Below are 20,763 nucleotides of genomic sequence, written 5' to 3'. Positions count from 1 at the left end.
GTGGGCGGCAACGGTTAGGAGCGGTGCTCCTCTACTTTATTAAATTAAGTTTTACTGTTCCTATACTCTTATTTTTAAAAGAAACCGTTCCGGAATGGTTTTGTTTTAAAATATCTATAGGAAGAAGTTGAAACTTGCACTTCAGTGGACAGCACTGAACATTCCCTTAAACAGCAGGTGTATGTGTTTGAGGGTTTGTATTGTGCGTGGGAGGGGGTATGGTGATGGGGTTTGTGGGGAGCAGGGGCAGGCCAATAGGGAACATAGCTCCACTACTTCTTTTCATACACTTCGACCACTGAACGCACAACCCTACTTGCACGGCGACCGCCAAAGCATCTTAAAAAACACCACTGCTTACCTCCAGTGATTTGGACTGAATATGGGCGGTCGCTGCAGCTGCTAACAGAAGAAAAATGTCCACAGCGTACTTACAGCAAAAATTGAACTTCGGAGTACTCTAATTAGTGGTGCTTCCTTTTCTTTTCGCGCCAAAACAAACCAACGGCCGCTACTTAAAAGCGTGGTTTGAAGGAACAAAACAAACACTCTAGTATATGCCCATTACGTCATATTCACTCATGACACGATGCCCCAAGCCGAAATGACCCATGCGGCGTGGCAACCGCAATGTGTTAACTACCCATGAAGAAGCCTCGGTAAAGTATTAAGTTGATGGTAATAACAGGCTCCGTTGTCTTTGTCTACCATTTTCCTTTTCTTTTAGAAACCGTTTTTATGAACTAAATACGAATGTGTTTATGGGTCTGAACCAACGGCTTCTGTGATTGCGGATAATTCCAACCCCAGATGTGCCTTGAAGACGAGAAAACTGTAGCTGGGATGCAGGGCTGCTTAGTGGATCTGAACTTTCAAATGCATGGCGGGCAGAGCGTGTTTCTAAGGCGTCTGTTGCTACAACAATCCGCATTCTGAGCCACCAGCAGCAATAACTCGCGTGCAGGAGGGACGAGCTCAATGAATGCGGAGGTGTAGTAGGCTCACGGAGACCCAAGGCAACTCTTCTGACAGTCGATTAGATCACGAGTTTCAGTGAGTATTGCTCGATTCATACCTGGAGATACTTTCATGCCGTATTACGAAACGGCAGGGGCGAAGGTGGAGGAGGGGCTGTGATGTTGTGATTTTTTTTCAGTGTCTTGACACGTAATGCTGCTGGTGAGAGAGATGCACTTGAGTTGTTTATATCCGCGTCCGTGACGTCGCTCGCCTATAACACGCTTTGCGGAGCGCCGCTCTTCCTGTTATGTGGAATGCCGGGTGGAATGGCTTTGTGAGCAATAAGACGGTTCGGTTTGCCAAACGATAGAGCCTGCAGGGAGGGAAGGCGTACTTCCCAGTGAAAATACACCCTGATTGTTTGTGATAAAGATTGGTTGTAGTTATTGACGTCATCATTACACTTATTCTGCCTTCGAATTGGTGACCTTGTATAATGTCGCATCACGCTTGTTGATTTGTGGTAAAATTAATATCACTAGAAATAGGTAAAAAGTCAGCATTTTACTTTTTTTTTTTACTTTTCTATATGAGCGTTATTCATACATCCGAATTAACATAAAAAAAGCAAAAGTAAAGTAACAGGTTGTTCTCTTAAAAAAGAGGGGAAAAAAGAAACGAAAAAAACGAAATTTGCATATTGTTATGGTCTTTTTTAGCGCAGATCAAGAATCAAGGGAGCGCTTTGCAGGTCATAGGGGATGGACATGGTGAGCGAGGCACAGATACACGCAAGCAGGGGAGCTAACAAAGGGGGTGAGGTGGGGCGGGCAATTTGGCAGCAAGGAATCTACAAGCAACCAGAGGAGGAAACGGGGAGCAGATTGTTAGGCGGAAACCTGTGCAGTTCCCTCTGGGACCACTGCAAAAGATTTAGGACTACAGGTGTTTGGCAGTAAACCCACTTGGTAGCAGTCTGTACCACACAGATTCACTTGGTAGCTCTGGCTGAGCAGTCAGACTTCTCTCAAGAAGAGTTAAGCAGTATGTGGAGTATACAATATAGGGCAGGTCTTCACAGTAAGACAAGCAAACACGCAACAAGGTTTCAGTGTAAAGATATAAAGGTATTTATTTATAACGGAACATCTATAGAAAACACTCTGGCACTATCACGGCAAACAATTCAATTACAATTACTCTACGAAGAGAAAGATCAATCCCCCTAACAATAGTTCGACAAGTCTAGGTTTTACCAGCATCACTTATTTGCAGACAGAGGTGTATGCTTCAACCTAGATGGCACTCTAGTATTCGTTAGGACGGGAGAGAAAAATAAGTAGGTTACGAAATCAACATAGTTCAATACTTCACGGAAAAATGCAAGGCAAGAAAACAAGAACCACAATAGATCATAAAGTTCAGAGGCCAGGCCCACTCGGAGAGAGGCAAGGCGATATGTCCCAAAAGTCTCTTTGTGGAAATGCGTTCGAGTCTGTGTAGCAAATTGTTATTGGAAGATTGGACCAGTTCAGAACAATACGCTAGAGAAAGCTTGGAGGCGTCCCTATGGAGAGGCGAGGATTAAGACACCTCACTCTATCCAGCAACAAGGGAAGCCAGGCGGACACAGTACCTTGGTTGTGGAGAGACAGCTCCGGCGGGGGCAGTTGTTCCTGGTGGTGGATACACGTCGGGTCTTTGCCAAGAGTAGAGAAGATCTCGTCGTCGAAGAAGAGTGAAGTCCGGTGCACCACCAGGGAAGAGACCAGCCACGGAGTGCTCCGTCACAAGGCACCACCTTTTGGTCGCGGTACAGGGGTAGTGGCTATCCGGTTGCCGAGGAGCTCTGCACGTGCAATTCGACCACTGCGTCCTGAGGCGAAGAAAAAGCAAAAGGGACTGGTTGTTCCCACCAGTCGGGGGAAGAGACTCTCTGGCTGGGAGATCTCCTCTGTCGTCGGGAAGTGGTGAGTCGGTTCAGCAGGGCTCCACCGGAGGTGTCGTCGTTGCAGGTCGGCTCAGCTTTACCCTCGTCGGATTCTTAGGTCCTGTGGCGACTTCTGAAGATCCAGTCCCAAAAGCCCTGCTTTTATGCAGAAAACTCCCATTCATTCAGCCTAGCTGTCAATCAACACACGCTAAGTGGTGAGCGGGGAGGCTCACCACTTGGGCCAATCACACCAGATTGCGACCGGAGTTGGCAAGGCAACTCGTTCCAGGGTGCCTAAACCCCCTCCCACACCCCTGTGGTAACCCAGACAGAATGGCACCACTTTGGAGGGCCTCTGTACAGAAGCCCGCCAAAAGTGGAACAAAGGGCTCGACCTTTGGTTTAGGAGTCACAGAGACGAACACAGATGCCATTTTAAAAACCGAGTTCTGGCAGAAAATACCATCCGATAGACTTATTTAAGATAAGTAGACTGGTGGTATGTTAGAGACTAACGAGAAAAAGTATCAATCTCCAACAATGGGAAGAATCCCATAGGGTTATATTCGGGGTCGAACATAACAAGTAGTTTCCACTGCCACCAGCCAAAACTCGACGAGGGGGGACGGGACGGTGCCCCCTCGAATAACAGACCCAGGAGTAATCGAATTACCCCTACTAGTACGTCCACAATAAGATGGTTTGTACTAGTTCTGTTAGTAAATTTAGGTCTAGTAAAGCCAATGGTGACTTTACATGCCCGGGGAGACAGTAGTCAGTCCCCGGGTATGGAGTCTATGACGGAGGTCCGCTAGGACGCCCCAGTGTTACGGCACGTAGGGTGCGGTGTAACACACATAGAAAAACATATGAGACCCTATGGAGTAAAAGACCCCATAGCCCATAGAACACATTGACATTCAAAGGAATTACACACATTCATGACCAAGAGTGGGAGAAAAAGAATCTCACTCTTGGCAGGATGGAAAAAACAAACTCCAGAAATCCAGCAAAGCTGCTGGGGGACTCACTAGGTTAGGAAATTCAGCCTAAACAGAGAATTCTCCCTAACACTCGCCCCCCCCAGACTAAGGGACAGGAGGATTTAATCCACTCCTGGATGAATCTCATACCTCTAGTCGATGACATACATCCTAGAGAGACCATCAGCATTTTGGTGGTGACACCCTGACCTGTGCTCAATGGTGAAATCAAACCCTTGCAGGCAGATCGACCATCTCAATAGTTTTGCGTTTTCCCCTTTCATTTGCATTAACCATCTCAAGGGTTGGTGGTCGGTCTGAATGACAAAAGTAGAACCATACAAGTATGGCCTAAACTTCTTCAGAGCCCACACGATAGCAAAGCACTCTCTTTCGATTGTTGCCAACCTTGTTTCAGGTTCCTTCAGTTTGCGGCTGATGAAGCAAACGGGGTGCTCCCTACCTTTCCCATCCAGTTGACTGAGTACGGCACCTATTCCTACATTTGAAGCATCTGTCTGCACAATGAAGTGTTGGCGGTAATCAGGAGCTTTGAGTACTGAGGCTTGGCAAAGAGCCTTTTTCAGGTTTTCAAAAGCCTGATTGCACACCTCGTTCCATCTAACCTTTTTAGGGAATTTGGGCGAGGAGATGACATTCAGTGGAGAAGCTATGGTCCCATAGTTCTCTATGAAATTCCTGTAGTACCCAGTGAGGCCTAGGAAGGCTCTCATTTGGGTTTGAGTAGTAGGTGTTGTCCAATTTTGCACAGCTTCAATCTTACCGAGCAAAGGCCTTATTTCTCCACCTCCTACCTCATGTCCAAGATAGACTACCTTACTCTGTCCAATTTGGCATTTACTCGCCTTTATGGTCAGATTGGCTCGTCCAAGAGCCTGCAAAACATCTCTCAGGTGGGTTACATGTTCTTCCCAGGAATTGCTGAAAACTGCGATGTCATCCAAGTATGCCATGCAGAAGTCCTCCATCCCATTCAGAACCTGGTTTACCATCCGTTGAAACGTAGCAGGTGCATTCTTCAATCCGAAAGGCATTACCTTAAACTGGTATAAGCCAACGGGGGTAGAAAATGCAGTTTTCTCCTTGGCATGGTCTGTCAGGGCTATTTGCCAATAGGCTGACGTCAAGTCAAATGTGCTGAGGAACTTGGCAGCGCCAAGTTTATCCACCAACTCATCTGTTCTTGGCAAAGGGTGGGCATCAGTCTTGGTGACTGCATTAAGAGCTCTATAATCCACGCAGAATCTAAGTTCTTTAGATCCGGCCTTTGGTACTAACACCACTGGGCTAGACCATGGACTAGTAGAGGGCTCTATTACCCCGAGATCGAGCATCTTGCTGACCTCACCTTTGATGTGGGTATGTACGTTTTCTGACATTCTGTATCCTCTGCTTTTGACCGGCAAACAGTCACCAGTGAGTATGTCGTGCTGGCCCCAAGGGGCAAGCCTGGTGAAAGCGAGAACAGAGACGCAAACTGATTCAACATAGATTTGCACTCTTCTTGTTGCTCGGGTGTCAGATTGGAGGAGAGATTTACTCCTTCAGCTTTTTCGTCTAAAGGTAAGCCTCTGAGGAGATCCGGAAGAGCTTCACTCTCTTCTTCTTCCTCGGATGATGCTAGAAGCAACGCTCCTACATCGGTTCTTGAGACATACGCTTTGAGTCAGTTGGTGTGAAAGACTGTCGGAGCCTCCTTGGGATTGCCCAAGTCCACCAGATAGTTGACCTCTCCGAGTTTACCCACAACTCTGAAGGGTTCCATCCACTTGTCTTGCAAGGCCCTCTGCCTTGTTGGGTTCATAACGAGAACGAGCTGGTCTTGAGCAAACTCAACCATGTTAGCCTTTTGATCGTGCCAGTGCTTGACCAATGCTTGTCCAGCTTTCAAGTTATCGCTTGCTTCCGTCATCATGTGCGACATTCTCCTCCGGAGACCTATCACGTAGTCAGTCACTCTGACTGGCTTGGGGGAAGGAGCACTCTCCAACCCCTCCTTAATCAGGGCCAATGGACCTCTGACGGGATGACCATAGAGAAGTTCGAAGGGAGAGTAACCTACTCCCTCCTGAGGGACTTCCCTATAAGCAAAGAGAAGGCATGGCAGTAAGAGGTCCCACTTACGCTTAAGGGGTTCTTCTAAAGCACATATCATGCTCTTCATGGTTCGGTTGAACCGTTCTACCAACCCATTGGTTTGTGGGTGGTAAGCTGTTGAGAACTTGTAAGTAACTCCATAGGTTTTCCACATGGCTTTCATGTAGTGGGACATAAAGTTTGATCCCCTGTCAGAGATTACTTCCTTAGGAAACCCGACCCTAGTAAAAATACCAAGGAGGGCCTTAGCCACAGCCGGAGCTGTAACAGTCCTCATAGGAATTGCCTCAGGATACCTAGTAGCATGGTCTACTACAACAAGTATAAACCTGTTGCCTGAGGAGGTTGGAGGATCAAGGGGACCAACAATGTCAATCCCTACTCTCTCAAATGGGACTCCCACAACTGGGAGAGGCACTAAAGGTGCCACATTCTTGGAGCCAACCTTACCAGAGGTCTGGCAGGTGTGGCAGTTCCTGCAGTGTTTTTCCACTTCGGCCCCCATCTTCGGCCAATAGAAGTAGAGAGAGAGCCTTTCCTTAGTCTTCTTGAAACTCAAGTGACCAGCCAAAGGAATCTCGTGGGCCAACTGCAAGAACTGTGGTCTGTTCTCTTGGGGTACTACAAGTCGTTTGTAGTCTCCAGGCGCAGACTCGGTCGGTTCACTGTAGAAGAGGCCATCTTCCCAGTGCAACCTGTATTTCCCAGGCTCTTGCCCTTCAGCTTGAGCTTCTGCCTGGTGGCGAAGACCTTGCAGAGTTGGACATTCTCTCTGTCCCTTACTGAAATCCACCCTGCTGGGTCCACCTTCTGCCAGTAAAGACTGCAGCTCAGGATGGTCAACAAGATCCAGATCTCCAATGAGTTCCTGGCCTTCTATTAGCTCTTCCTCAGAGTCTAATTCTACCACACAGGGTTGTACCTCCCTCTCATCCTCAGCCAGAGGTGGAGTTACGGGTGTAACTTTGGACAACCGCGGGGAAGTCCGTGTTGGCTGTACTGTAATGCCGGCTGCTGGTTTCGGGGCAGAAGTCTTAGGTTTCCCTTTCACTTCTGTTTTCTTCGAGACAGCGGCCGATAATTCCAGTGGGGCAGGAGTGATTTCTTTCTTCATCATCTCCTGGAGAGTACCGCGCATGGTCCTCTCTCTTGCGGGTCTGGTTAGCTCCTGCAACCGTTTACTAGGAGGTCTGGGAGTATGCGATACAACTCCGAGAGTTTTCAAATCGTTACCCAACAGTACGCGTCCTGGTACCTCACTCTGTATGCTGACAGGTATCTTTCCAGTTATGTCGTTACACTGGATGAGAACTGGTAATTGGGGAAGCATCTGCACAGGCCCTCCAGCTAACTTGGTGAGGCGTTTTGGTGTGTTAGCAACATCCTCAGCCTGAAAAAACGATTTATCCACCACAGCAATGCTGGCCCCAGTGTCCCTAATGGTAGGAGTCTCCTGACCATTCACCTGGACACTGTCCTTATAATACTCTTTAGTATTATCGGGGATAGAATTATAGACATCTAAATTCTGTTGTTCCCACAACCCCAGAGATGCTATAGAAACGCTGGCTGAGACTCCAATGGGTTCGTCAGCTAGCAGTAGAAGTTTCCACTTGCCATTTGGACTTCCTCCTCTGGAGCGAAGGCTAAGGAGACAAGCTGGACCCCTGAAGGTTTACCCTTACATCTGGGATCTCCTTTCACGTGGTCAGTCGAGCCACAAACGAAGCATTTACCGAATGCTTTTTGGAATGGTGGCTTGTTCTGGCCACCTTCCGGTTTTACACCAGAAGAAACACTATTCTGCTGCGGTTTTCCTTGTGGCTTACCCTTCTGGTTTTGTTTGGGGCCCTCTTTGGAATTTGAGTTATTAGAATTCTCTTTTGAGTCTTTTTTAGGCTGTTTTCCCTCATCTTTTTTCTGAGTTGCCCCAGAATCCTTAAGGGTAGCCCTGTTGGCAACCCATAAGTCAGCAGACTTAGCTAGCTTCCGGGAATCCAATTCCTTAGAATCAGCCAAGTGCTGTCTGAGCTCAGGAGAACAGGCATCATAAATAGACTCCAACATAAAAAGATTCTTCATACCCTCATAAGTGTTCACTTTGTAACCCTTAATCCATCCCTCTAAGTTTTTCAACCCTTCACTCACCCAGGTAGCCCAAGGGGTACCATCATGCTTTTTGAGGGTTCTAAACCTCTTAGGATACTGGGTAGGGGTCTTCCCAAATCTAGCTATCAAAGCTAGTTTCACACTTTCGTAATCCGTCTTATCCGCCTCCCCCAATTCCATTACCACATCAGTCGCAACAGGAAGGAGCCTAGAGAACAACCAGGGAAGTAAATTGTTCCCGGTGATGTCCTGGAGCCCATGATTGTATTCAAACAGTTTTAACCAATCCAACACATCCAATCTCGGTTCATCCATACCCACTAATTCCTTCGGCATCCGGGGTCTTTTGGGACTGGAGCTCCTAGAGGAACCGGAGGAGAGAGAAGCATTTTCCATAGACAACTTTTTCATCTCTAACTCGTGATTAAGTTCTATTTCCCTGAGTCTTAACTCAGCTTGCTTCTGCTCAGCCTGGGCATTCATCCGTCTGAACTCGAGCTCTTGGTTTCGTTCAGATTGAGCCAAGAACCGTTTGTATTCTAATTCGAGCTTCATTTTTTCGAGTTCAAAATAAGCGGGGTTACATGTGGGACCTGGTATGGGCCCCGTAGGTACAGCGGGTAAGGCAGGTAGAGGAGCGGGGGAGACAGTTTCGTTAGCCTCTCCTTCCTCTTCAGCCTCTTCATCACTATCATCAGAATTATGATTTAGATCAACACCATCACTGTTATCTACATTTGCTGGAGAAATTGGTTCCTCTGAACCAGTACCCAGACTTTGGTTCGCCAGCAATCTCTCTATTAGTTCTAACTTCTTGCCCCTTACAGAAAGATTCTCTTCCCTACAGAGAGCTCGTAAACTCTCAGTATTTTCACCTGACAAGGACTCTTGACTGTAAGCTTCGATCGTAGACATGTTTTTGAAAGTTGCTTTTTAGTGCTAAGCTTTGTGGTTAGTTATCCTAAAGTGTCGAAAAGCACTCTAAACTGTATACTCGATACAAATCCCACCGCTGTACACCAGTGTTAGGCGGAAACATGTGCAGTTCCCTCTGGGACCACTGCAAAAGATTTAGGACTAGAGGTGTTTGGCAGTAAACCCACTTGGTAGCAGTCTGTACCACACAGATTCACTTGGCAGCTGTGGCTGAGAAGTCAGACTTCTCTCAAGAAGAGTTAAGCAGTATGTGGAGTATACAATATAGGGCAAGTCTTCACAGTAAGACAAGCAAACACGCAACAAGGCTTCAGTGTAAAGATATAAAGGTATTTATATATAACGGAACATCTATAGAAAACACTCTGGCACTATCACGGCAAACAATTCAATTACAATTACTCTACGAAGAGAAAGATCAATCCCCCTAACAATAGTTCGACAAGTCTAGGTTTTACCAGCATCACTTATTTGCAGACAGAGGTGTATGCTTCAACCTAGATGGCACTCTAGTATTCGTTAGGACGGGAGAGAAAAATAAGTAGGTTACGAAATCAACATAGTTCAATACTTCACGGAAAAATGCAAGGCAAGAAAACAAGAACCACAATAGATCATAAAGTTCAGAGGCCAGGCCCACTCGGAGAGAGGCAAGGCGATATGTCCCAAAAGTCTCTTTTTGGAAATGCGTTCGAGTCTGTGTAGCAAATTGTTATTGGAAGATTGGACCAGTTCAGAACAATACGCTAGAGAAAGCTTGGAGGCGACTCTATGGAGAGGCGAGGATTAAGACACCTCACTCTATCCGGCAACAAGGGAAGCCAGGCGGACACAGTACCTTGATTGTGGAGAGACAGCTCCGGCGGGGGCAGTTGTTCCTGGTGGTGGATACACGTCGGGTCTTTGCCAAGAGTAGAGAAGATCTCGTCGTCGAAGAAAAGTGAAGTCCGGTGCACCACCAGGGAAGAGACCAGCCACGGAATGCTCCGTCACAAGGCACCACATTTTGGTCGCGGTACAGGGGTAGTGGCTATCCGGTTGCTGAGGTGCTCTGCACGGGCAATTCGACCACTGCGTCCTGAGGCGAAGAAAAAGCAAAAGGGACTGGTTGTTCCCACCAGTCAGGGGAAGAGACTCTCCGGCTGGGAGATCTCCTCTGTCGTCAGGAAGTGGTGAGTCGGTTCAGCAGGGCTCCACCGGAGGTGTCGTCGTTGCAGGACGGCTCAGCTTTACCCTCGTCGGATTCTTAGGTCCTGTGGCGACTTCTGAAGATCCAGTCCCAAAAGCTCTGCTTTTATGCAGAAAACCCCCATTCATTCAGCCTAGCTGTCAATCAACACACGCTAAGTGGTGAGCGGGGAGGCTCACCACTTGGGCCAATCACACCAGATTGCGACCAGAGTTGGCAAGGCAACTCGGTCCAGGGTGCCTAAACCCCCTCCCACACCCCTGTGGTAACCCAGACAGAATGGCACCACTTTGGAGGGTCTCTGTACAGAAGCCCGCCAAAAGTGGAACAAAGGGCTCGACCTTTGGTTTAGGAGTCACAGAAACGAACACAGATGCCATTTTAAAAACCGAGTTCTGGCAGAAAATACCATCCGATAGACTTATTTAAGATAAGTAGACCGGTGGTATGTTAGAGACTAACGAGAAAAAGTATCAATCTCCAACAATGGGAAGAATCCCATAGGGTTATATTCGGGGTCGAACATAACAAGTAGTTTCCACTGCCACCAGCCAAAACTCGACGAGGGGGGACGGGACAGTGCCCCCTCGAATAACAGACCCAGGAGTAATCTAATTACCCCTACTAGTACGTCCACAATAGGATGGTTTGTACTAGTTCTGTTAGTAAATTTAGGTCTAGTAAAGCCAATGGTGACTTTACATGCCCGGGGAGACAGTAGTCAGTCCCCGGGTATGGAGTCTATGACGGAGGTCCGCTAGGACGCCCCAGTGTTACGGCACATAGGGTGCGGTGTAACACACATAGAAAAACATATGAGACCCTATGGAGTAAAAGACCCCATAGCCCATAGAACACATTGACATTCAAAGGAATTACACACATTCATGTCCAAGAGTGGGAGAAAAAGAGTCTCACTCTTGGCAGGATGGAAAAGACAAACTCCAGAAATCCAGCAAAGCTGCTGGGGGACTCACTAGGTTAGGAAATTCAGCCTAAACAGAGAATTCTCCCTAACACAGATCACCCAGTTTCGGTTTTGTTGGGGAGCGGAGGGGTGTGTGCGCCTAGGTGTTAGGAAGGAGCCATTCCTTGAAGAGGAGGGTCTTGAGTTCCTTCCTGAGATGCAGGAGTGAGGAGGTGAGTCTGGTGTTGACAGACAGGCGGCTCTTGAGTCATAGACAGAGTACGCCTATCTTCTGGTTCTCTCCTTCCTGCACCGGAAGAGCTCAGGTCTGCACATGTTCTTCTGGTGGATTGTGTCATGCTTTCTACCCAAACCAAGCTAATTAAGTTATCCTTCTTTCAGAGGCTTCCGGAGCACACCCTTGTCAAACCTACATGCAACATAATTTTTCAATAGTATAGGCAAGAATAGGTGAAAGGGATAATGAGCGAGGGGGAAGGGATCATTCAGTAAGCCAAGTCAGTTCAAGTCCTAATAAAAACGAATTAAGTGGTGGTTCTAAGATTTCACATGTACAATTCATTTAACAAGACCTCCATTGAGTTATATTCATGTAGCAATTGATTTCCCACAAAGGTCACTTTCTCTTTTGCTAGTAGGAGTATTATTACTTGAATCAAATCTTTGCATCTGGGTTTTCACTGCCCTTCCGCTTCCTTTGTATTAGAACTTCTTGACACCCAGCCCCATTTAGTCCCTTTGTTGACCATCAACCTCTTCAGCCCTTTATGTTGCACCCAAGCTCCTGACACAGGCCCCTCCACTGTTTGACGCAGTCATTTCCCTGCCTGGGTCGCCTACCGACACAGACAAAGGTTTTCTGGAACCATAATGGTTCCTGACCATCTCCTGTTTCAAGCGGACCCGCTCCAGTACCTCCTGTATGTTTACATCAGAATGTCCACCACCACCCAAAGCAGGCACCCTTAACTTGGTACCCGACTTCCTACCATGCATCAGCACAAACAGTGAACATCCCGTCAACACAGAAGGCATGCACCAATATGCCTTGAGAGCCTCTGATAGAACACCCCTCCAACATAGACCATTGGCCACAGCTAGTTGAATAGCACCCTTAACAAACTTATACATTCTTTCAACCAATCCATTTGCCGCAGGATTGTACAAAGCGGTTCTATGATGCCGTATCCACATGCTCTTCATGAATTCTTGCATCTGTCCTGACACAAATTGCACACCGTTATCAGTGACGATACTCGCCGGCACACCCTCTCTGTCGAACACCTTTTTGAGAAATGTCACCACCTTCTCTGCCGTCACAGTTTCCAAAACTGTTGCCTCTACCCACCTCGAGGTATAGTCCACGAGGACCACAATAAATCTAAAATCGCCACCTAAAATGTCCAGAGGACGCATGATGTTGTCCGTATCTTTCGCCCACACATCACCAGGTACCTCCACGGGATACACCGGTTGTGGTTTAGGCGCCTTACTTTTGTTACTGGTGGCACTGCTACACACTCTTTCACCTCCACCTCCACATCACTGTCCATTCTCGGACATCAATAGGATTCTTTTCCCTGCCTGGGCTCCTATTTGGCCCTAAGAGTCAGGCCATACCACAGGCTGAATCCTGACTCGGTCCTCCCTATGAATTCCCTGGCTTCCCGAGGTCTACTTAGTATTTGTTTTTTTGCCACTATTAATGCTTTGTACTTCCAGTTTTTGATCTCTTATGATATGATATGATATGATATTTTATTTGTATCACGCTCATACACAAGTATTTCAGAGCGTGAAAAGAGAAATCCCTTAAGAGAAGCGTCAGCGCAATGGAAAAAGATCTAAACAAACAGAAAAAGAAAAGTAACAAACAAACACCAGAAAAATATGTGATAAATGAGTGCTATTGGCCTACAGAAACAAAGACTCTAATATTACAGTAAGTGGATATGCGAAAGCAACCACTCATAAAATGACATTTATTGTCATATGATAAGGAAGCAAACAGTATAGACCTCATATGGTTATACTTTTATTTTCCCTTCTCCTTTTCAGCTCACAATAGACCAGGGCCTCATCACGAGTTTGGCGGTAACCCTTAAATCGACAGTAGCGCTGTTACCGCCGGATTTAAGGGTCCGCCAAATCAGGGCTTTGGCAGATTTCTCCACAGCTCTGAGCTGGGGGGAAATCCGCAGAAAATTTGCGCTCATACCGCCGGTAGGAAATCCGCCGGCGGTATGAGCGCGAAATTTCCCCATTGAGCCCAATGGGGAATGGGGCATTCCCGAATGGGCTCAATGGGGAATGGGAATTTCCAAATCCGCCAAATCCGTGATCCGGCACTAATAGCGCCCGTGGGTTTGGCGGTAGGGCAGATAGCGCCAGCGCTATTAGTGCCGGCGTTACCGCCTAACTCGTGATGAGGCCCTAAGTCATTAAAGCTGAACTCCCTAATGATCCACAGTACTCTTAATGTGGCGAAACATGTGTAGAGGAAAGGATTTCTGACTAATCAGCACATCAAGATGTACCTTTGATTTACCCTGAGTGAGAAAAACTGAGGAAATGACAAATAATTCAATAATGTTATTTTGAATAATTGCTAATCTACAAATAGATCTCAATGATGAGAGAGTGTACCAAGGATTTGTGACTAATTAACAAACTGTGATGTACATTTGAATCACCTTGTGACATTTCTTTCCTGAGAAGAGAAAAAATAAATAAAACAACATATTTTTCACCAAAAGGAGCAAGGACATTTCTATATTATGTGTATTGTCTGGTGCCTAAACCAACCCTCCACCTCAAGAATCACATTATAAGTATTGGCCAGACACAACACATGGGGTTGTGTTTATTGTGGAGACCACGAAACAAAGGTATAGGAAGATTTTACCGAACAAAATGGTTGCAATGACCAAAAGTTCTAAAAATGCCACCACCAAAGGTTCCAACACCAAAAGTTTGAACCTTTGGTGGTAGCATTGTAAAAAAAAAACGGGGGCGGCAGAGGGTGTCCTCCACATCGCCCCACTCACTATACTCACAGACACCCCCGCAGCCTTCTGGTAAAAAAAATTTAAAAGAAAAGGGCCCTGGGGCGCCGGTTCCCGATCACGGGAAGTGAAAGGGAACTGGTGCTGCAGGAACCCAGCGTGAAGAAGAAGATAAGTGGGGTTTGTTTATGTTGGGGTGTGAGTGTGCTGAGGGTGTGGATAGGGGGTGTTATGGGTGTGTTGTGTTGTGTGTGTGGGTGTGAGTATGCATGTGTGTTCGCATGAGAAAGGTGCAAACCTTTGGTAGTTCGCACCTTTCTCATGCAAGCGTTTTGCCCGTGGTAGTTTCAGCCACGGGCAAATCACTTAGATTCCTAAACAAACACTTGAACGAGAAATCATCGCCTGAGAACTAGCGTATGTCTGCGAAAGTTTTCCCAAACAATAGCTTACTGGCCAATGTAGGAACTGTTCTGTTCAGCGTATCAGGCATTGTGTAAGCGCTTCATAGTTACAGAGGTTTGTTGTGCCTGCTGGTTACTGATGTAGGATGCTTTTGGCAACATAGTGACAAGGAATACAGGCAAATGTGTTCTGTGATAGGACAGACTGCAGCTACCTGTGTATGATTGAGAAACACATATTGCTGACTTTAGAAGACAGAACTAGTGGAGTGACAGCATAAAAAAGTGAGAAAATAAAACCCATCAAAGTTTAAAAATTCATATAAAATGCTTTAAAAATGTTTTCAAGCGGGTCTAAAAAAGCACAGTTCTTTAGGAATGTAGAAATCGTGCTTGTTACTGCAAAGCGCCCAGATGAGTCACAAAATGGATGCAAAGGTGTGGCATTTGCATTATGCAAAATGCAGAGCAAGCTCACAGACTACCACTGTACGTGGCCAAGAAACTGACCATCTTTGGAGGCCAACGCGCTGCTAGAAGACACATCCTGCCTGAATGTTGCTGCTGGTACCTTTGGGATTGAATGAGGGCTTGAAACAATGCTTTAGTACTTTGACGAGGGCTTTACTCCTGCTAGAGGCTGCTGCGATTGTGGCGGTGTAGTAAGCAGCTTTGGGCTCAGTTATCAGAATCATACAATTGGCACTGAGAGATTTGAGGTTGGTGAAATAGCCAGGGTTACGTTTTTTGTAACACCATTCCTTTAGGGCTCTGATTGAACAGTTTTTGGAGGCGAGCTCGGGTTGTACTAAGGGGCGGTTGGTTTGGTCTAAGGCTGGTTTTTAGGGGGGCATTAGTGTTCACCAGTTTCATAGCGGAGTTGTTGAATAATATCTGAAGGACGGAGGCCTTCTCCGTGGTGGGAAAGTTGCAATGTTTGCTTCTAGCTCCTTGACCAGGAAGGTTTTGTTTTAGAGGTGCTGAGTGAGGGGGTGTTTATCCTGACATTTGTGGGACATGGTTGGGTAGGTGGTCAACAGCAGGATGGCAGCATGGTCAGACTAGTTGAGTGGTATAGGGTCTGTGCAGGTGATAAGCGGGAGGATGTAAAGACTAGGTCTAGGGTAATGTCCTTGTTGTGTGTTGGGAGAGCACAATTTGCATAGGTCAATGGATCCGGTCAGGGTGAATAGTGCTCCTTAAGTGTGGTTGTTGGCCTGGGACTCAGGGGCATTAAAATCTCTGCGAAAGACATTATTAGTGTGTGCTAATTTGGCAGAGGAGAGTAAGTGGAAAATGTCGTCGATAAAAGAGTTAGCCCTTTGCGGTGGTCTGTAGATGAAGGGGAAGGTGATGGATTCCTTTTATGATAAAAGGAACCAGCCGGTGAGAGATTTGAATGTGCTTGTTCTGGGAAAGGCGATGATGGAACATGGCTAATCGCTCATGTGGGTGATTGTCACTCTGCCTCTTGCCCTTCCTGGCCTGTCAGGATGTTGGATGCAGTATCCAGGGGTGGGAGGATGTTGAAAATGTGAGCAGATGACTGGGTAAAACATGTTTTGGTAATGAAGAGGACGTTAACTTTGTTGTATGAGATGAGGTTGGTGATCACGGCAGTACGAGGAAGTGCTGAGTGAGCATTGATCAGCATGAGCGTGTGTGTGTGCGTGGTCCGTGGCTATTTGATGGGGGCAAGGTAGCTATTGATGATGTTCGCTAAGGTAGCTACCCATTTGGCAATTGGTCAGTCGAACCCTAACAAGGGTGTGCATGGGTTGTGGATAGAGGAGATACATGGTGATGTCTTTTGGTGAGTAGTTTTGTAGCAACTAATCTGCTGGTGAAATGAGGATAGCAGGTCTGGCACTTGGCCTTATCAGGTGCACACAGTGGAGTTCCTTGTCTTTGTCTGTTGTTTCCTTACAATGCTCAGGATGAGGACACCTATAGGCGGTGGCAGAGTAGTTGTGTGGCAGGGTCTGGTCACGTTTCCAGCAGTCACCTCAATGCTATCTGCCTGGTGCTGGCATGATATGATATGGCATTTGCAAAGCGCCTGTACACAAATTCTGTACACAAATTGTAGGCCCGACAAGACAAGGAGGGGTAAACAGAAGGAGGACAAAACAACAATCTTGCTAGGCCTTGTGTCATTCAGATCACGCAAGTGTAGGGAAGTGTAAGGGGAGAAGTGCCAAGCGGGGGCCACCGGGAAACTAGTGGTGGGTGGGGCAGTTGAGTGGCAGGGCCTGATCATGTGACCAGCACGTTCCTCAATGCTGTCTCAGTTTAATCAGGGCAATACAATTTCCCTGATGCAACTTCATGGGATTTCTTATGATGACATGTATTGACTGTAGTAGAACTGTAGAGTTTCTGCTACAAGAGATTGACATCATGGTGAAGAAAGGTGCAGTACCACTCACAGCATAAAGACGTCCTCACAAGAAATCACTTGGCAATCAACACTCCACTCGAACACAGGAAATTAACAACAAATGTGTTCATATATTTGAACCATCACTTGATTAGAGATCGTCCCATATAGCGAGCAAAGCTGTTTCCCAATTTATCTCTCAATCAGCAACTCAGTTTAGCCATATGACCCTGCATTGTAGTAAAATAAAGTTTCTCCCTGTCTGTGTTTTTTTTTTTTTAAACAGTAACTAAATAGTCATGAAAGAACATTTGCAAGTCGATTCATGGAATTAATGTGCGCCGCAAATTCCCGCGCAGAGGTGCCAAAACGTGCGAATCGCAGTAAAAGTGCGAAAATCGCAGTGCAAGTGCGAAAATCGCAGGGAAACAGGGCACATCGATTCATGGAAGGCCGTGCGCAAGAAAAATATCGGATGTGCGCTGAAAAAGTGCGCGGCACACGCCGGCGCACAGGATATCTCACGGCGTGCGCCACGGCCACAGCGAAATCACACATAGGCCCTCATTACGACCCTGGCGGAAAGTGACTGACCGGACCGCCACAGCGTAAATAGCGTTTCCGCCATTGCACGAAGGAGCAAAGTGCGGCCCATTCCGACCCATCGGGCACGAGCACCACGGCATGGCGGAAGTGCAAAGTCCGCGATGGCGGAAATGACCCCAAAACGGCCCACACCGCCGCCGTACGGCGCCCTAGGTGCAATACCGCCACCCATCACAGCGGACACCGCAGTGTGCGCCTACCGGAAAGTACGGTGACCGTAAATATACGGAAACGGAAGTAAAAACATGGGCCCGGAACGGGAAACATCCCGCCGTACACCTATAAAACCACAAAAACCACACAACCACTAAAAACACTACCCCGAGACACACCCCAACCCGTCATCCACCCTAGCGAAACCAAGAAAAATGGGAAAAGTAGCGAAGAAAGCGTGCGACCGCAAGCGGCAGGTCCACTTCTCCCGTGAGGAACTCACCGTGCTAACAGAGACCCTCCAGGAGAATGCTGCCGTCGTCTTCTCCACGCAAATGACCAGGACGGCACTTGCGAACAAGAAGGCCATATGGGCTCTGGTGGCACAGCGGGTAAGTGCGGTGGGGACCGCACCCCGCAACCCACAGCAATGCAGAAAGCGATGGGACGACCTGCGGATACGCGTCCGCAGCATACTCTCTGCCAACCGCAACATTGCCACAGCCACCGGGGGAGGTCCTGAATCACCCATCAAGTTGACCCCCTGGGAAGAAATCTGTGCCTCCACCATCGGAATGGAGAGCATAGAGGGAGTCGGAGGGATGGAGAAAGGAGTGCAGACATCCGAAGATTCAGGTAGGTGGGCCAGATAAAACAATGCTAAATCCACAATGTCCAATCATGTGAAGTACCATGTGTCCACATAGTGCAACAGAAACACATGTCCAGGAGAACGTCCACACACATCGCCCTGATAGCGCACTTTAAAACTCACAATAAATACATAAATAATTAAAAACCCCTAAAACACCCACTACACGTGCAGCAGGCACACCCTAACTGCAGGCTGCCAAACAACTGCACCCTCACTCCACACACAAATGAAAGCACCTCCAAGGCCCCGACCCAAATCACCCTCAGGTACCACCCCAATGCATGTGATACAATGCCATTCCAATACCCACAGACCCATTAATAACCCTCGCCCTCCTTTACTCCACCACAGGGTCCGATCCAAAAGACGAGCATCAGGACACCCCTACCAGCACACCTGCAAAGAGGGCCAAGACCAACGGCCAAAGACCCTCCACCTCAGCTGCACGCATCAAGACACGGCAGCAGCACACATCAGGTGGCAGCACAGAGGAGGGAACATCAACAGGCACCCCAGCAGCCAGCATGCCCACAACACCACCACCACAGGTCCCCCCAACGGATGCCACAGAAGGCACTGCCTCTGGTGGCAGCAGCACCATAGGTGACACCCCATTGATGGCAGCATGCTCCGACACAGAAGACGGGGATGTCGAAGTCAGATCCATCCATGACCTGTCCCATTCCCCCTGTCTGTCCCATCCCGTACAACATGAGGATACCACGCAGGGGCACCCACAAGACGACGACTGGCCATCCCCCACAAGCCCTGTGGCAAGGCAACATGAGGTCAACAGCCCCTCTGTGACACCCCCGCAAATGGCCATGGCCCAGCAGAGGCAACAGTCCCTCGACCAGTTAATCGTGCAACAGCAGCAACTGGCCACGCTCCTCAAGGACCATGCCGATGAATGTGGGCGCACTAAGGCAGACATAGAAACATCAACTGAGACACTCAGGGCAGAAATGGAGAGAAGTACAGAGACACTAAGGGCACAAATGGAGAGTAGCACCGAGAGCCTGAGAGTCCAAATGGAGAGAAGCACCGAGAGCCTGAGGGGGGAACTGCATGCGACGTCCAAAGACGTATGTGCCGAACTTGCCGCAGTGCGCCGTGTGCTCACTGAGCTCTCACAAACCCTTAGGGACATGCATGGACGTGAGCAGGCAGAGACATCATCCGTTGCAAGTTCCGTCCAGGGCAGCCCCCAACGTAGATCTGGGAGGAACCTGCGCTCCACAGGCAGGGGTGCCCCTGATACCCGGAGAGGGGGCTTGCAATAGCGACAGCCCACTGACAATGAGCATCTTTGGACACTGGTGTTCGGGGGGGAGGTAGGAGGGTGGAGGGGGTGTGTTGGGCTCACTTGGGTGGCGGGTCGATAGGGTGTTCAACATGATATCACATATGCCATAAACAGTGCACGATCAACCAATGAGATGTGTGGACAATGATCTTTGTGTACTAGGCCATCATAGGCGTACAGTCCATATTGTGCATGTACCAGACACACACAGTGCCACGAGTCCCGTGTCCATGTATCAGCCACCAGGCGTGAGTGCTAGAAGCATGCATCAATGAGATGCTGACGAATGTCACGGCCCTCCGGTGCCTCGCAGACTCCTTGAGGTGCTGCCACATCCCCACCCTCATCATGACCATCATCAGGTGCTTGCAGTTCTGCGTCAGGGGGCATGGGCACATTTCTACGTACGCACATGTTGTGGAGCATGACACATGCCATGACCATCTTTGCAACCTTCTCATGGCGGTACAGGAGTGCCCCGCCAGACCTGCTGAGGCAACGGAAACGAGTCTTCAGTAGGCCGAATGCCTGTTCAATGACTACACGGGTACGTGAGTGGGCATGGTTGTAGTCCTCCTCATGCTGGTCCCGTGGGTTCCGGACTGGTGTGAGGAGCCATCTCTTCAGTGGATACCCAGCATCACCTGTATGTGGACGATAAACGTATGATGTGGAATGCCATTGCTACGTACGCACACCCCCCCCCCTTCCTGCCAGGTCATTGCCGCATCACATACCCCACATCATCATGCATGAAATGAGACTCACCGAGTAGCCAGGATCTGTTCCCTGCGTGTCGCTCCATGTAGCGTGGTATAGTAGAGTTCCTCAAGACCATAGAATCATGGGTTGATCCAGGGAATCTGGCACAACAATGTGTAATGATCCTGTTGGAGTCACACACCATTTGTACATTCAGGGAATGAAATTGTTTTCGGTTGCGGTACTGGGCCTCCATGGCATGTGGGACGACCAATTCCACATGGGTGCAGTCGATGGCACCAATGCAACCCGGTATGCCGGCAAGTGCATGGAATCCCACTTTTGTGTTGGTAATTTCCTGCTCCGAGCGTGGTAGAGAGATGTAGTCGTCTGCGT

At 48.1% G+C, this 20,763-nt stretch overlaps 1 protein-coding gene across 1 annotated transcript in view; it reads left to right on the top strand.

Moving 5' to 3' along the window:
* Positions 1-939: 939 nt before the first annotated feature.
* TMEM232 (transmembrane protein 232) overlaps positions 940-20,763 on the top strand; it is a 1,143,478-nt gene continuing 1,123,654 nt past the window's right edge. Inside the window, exon 1 of the mRNA XM_069625485.1 lies at positions 940-1,053. The gene's annotated coding sequence lies outside the window, so the exon portion shown is untranslated. The remainder of the gene's footprint in view (positions 1,054-20,763) is intronic.

The sequence above is a fragment of the Ambystoma mexicanum genome, chromosome 6p (genome assembly GCF_040938575.1).
Source record: "Ambystoma mexicanum isolate Mex_15411 chromosome 6p, UKY_AmexF1_1, whole genome shotgun sequence".
Lineage (NCBI taxonomy): Eukaryota > Metazoa > Chordata > Amphibia > Caudata > Ambystomatidae > Ambystoma > Ambystoma mexicanum.
Note: the sequence above shows the minus strand (reverse complement) of the source record. Positions and strands in the feature narration are given on the sequence as shown.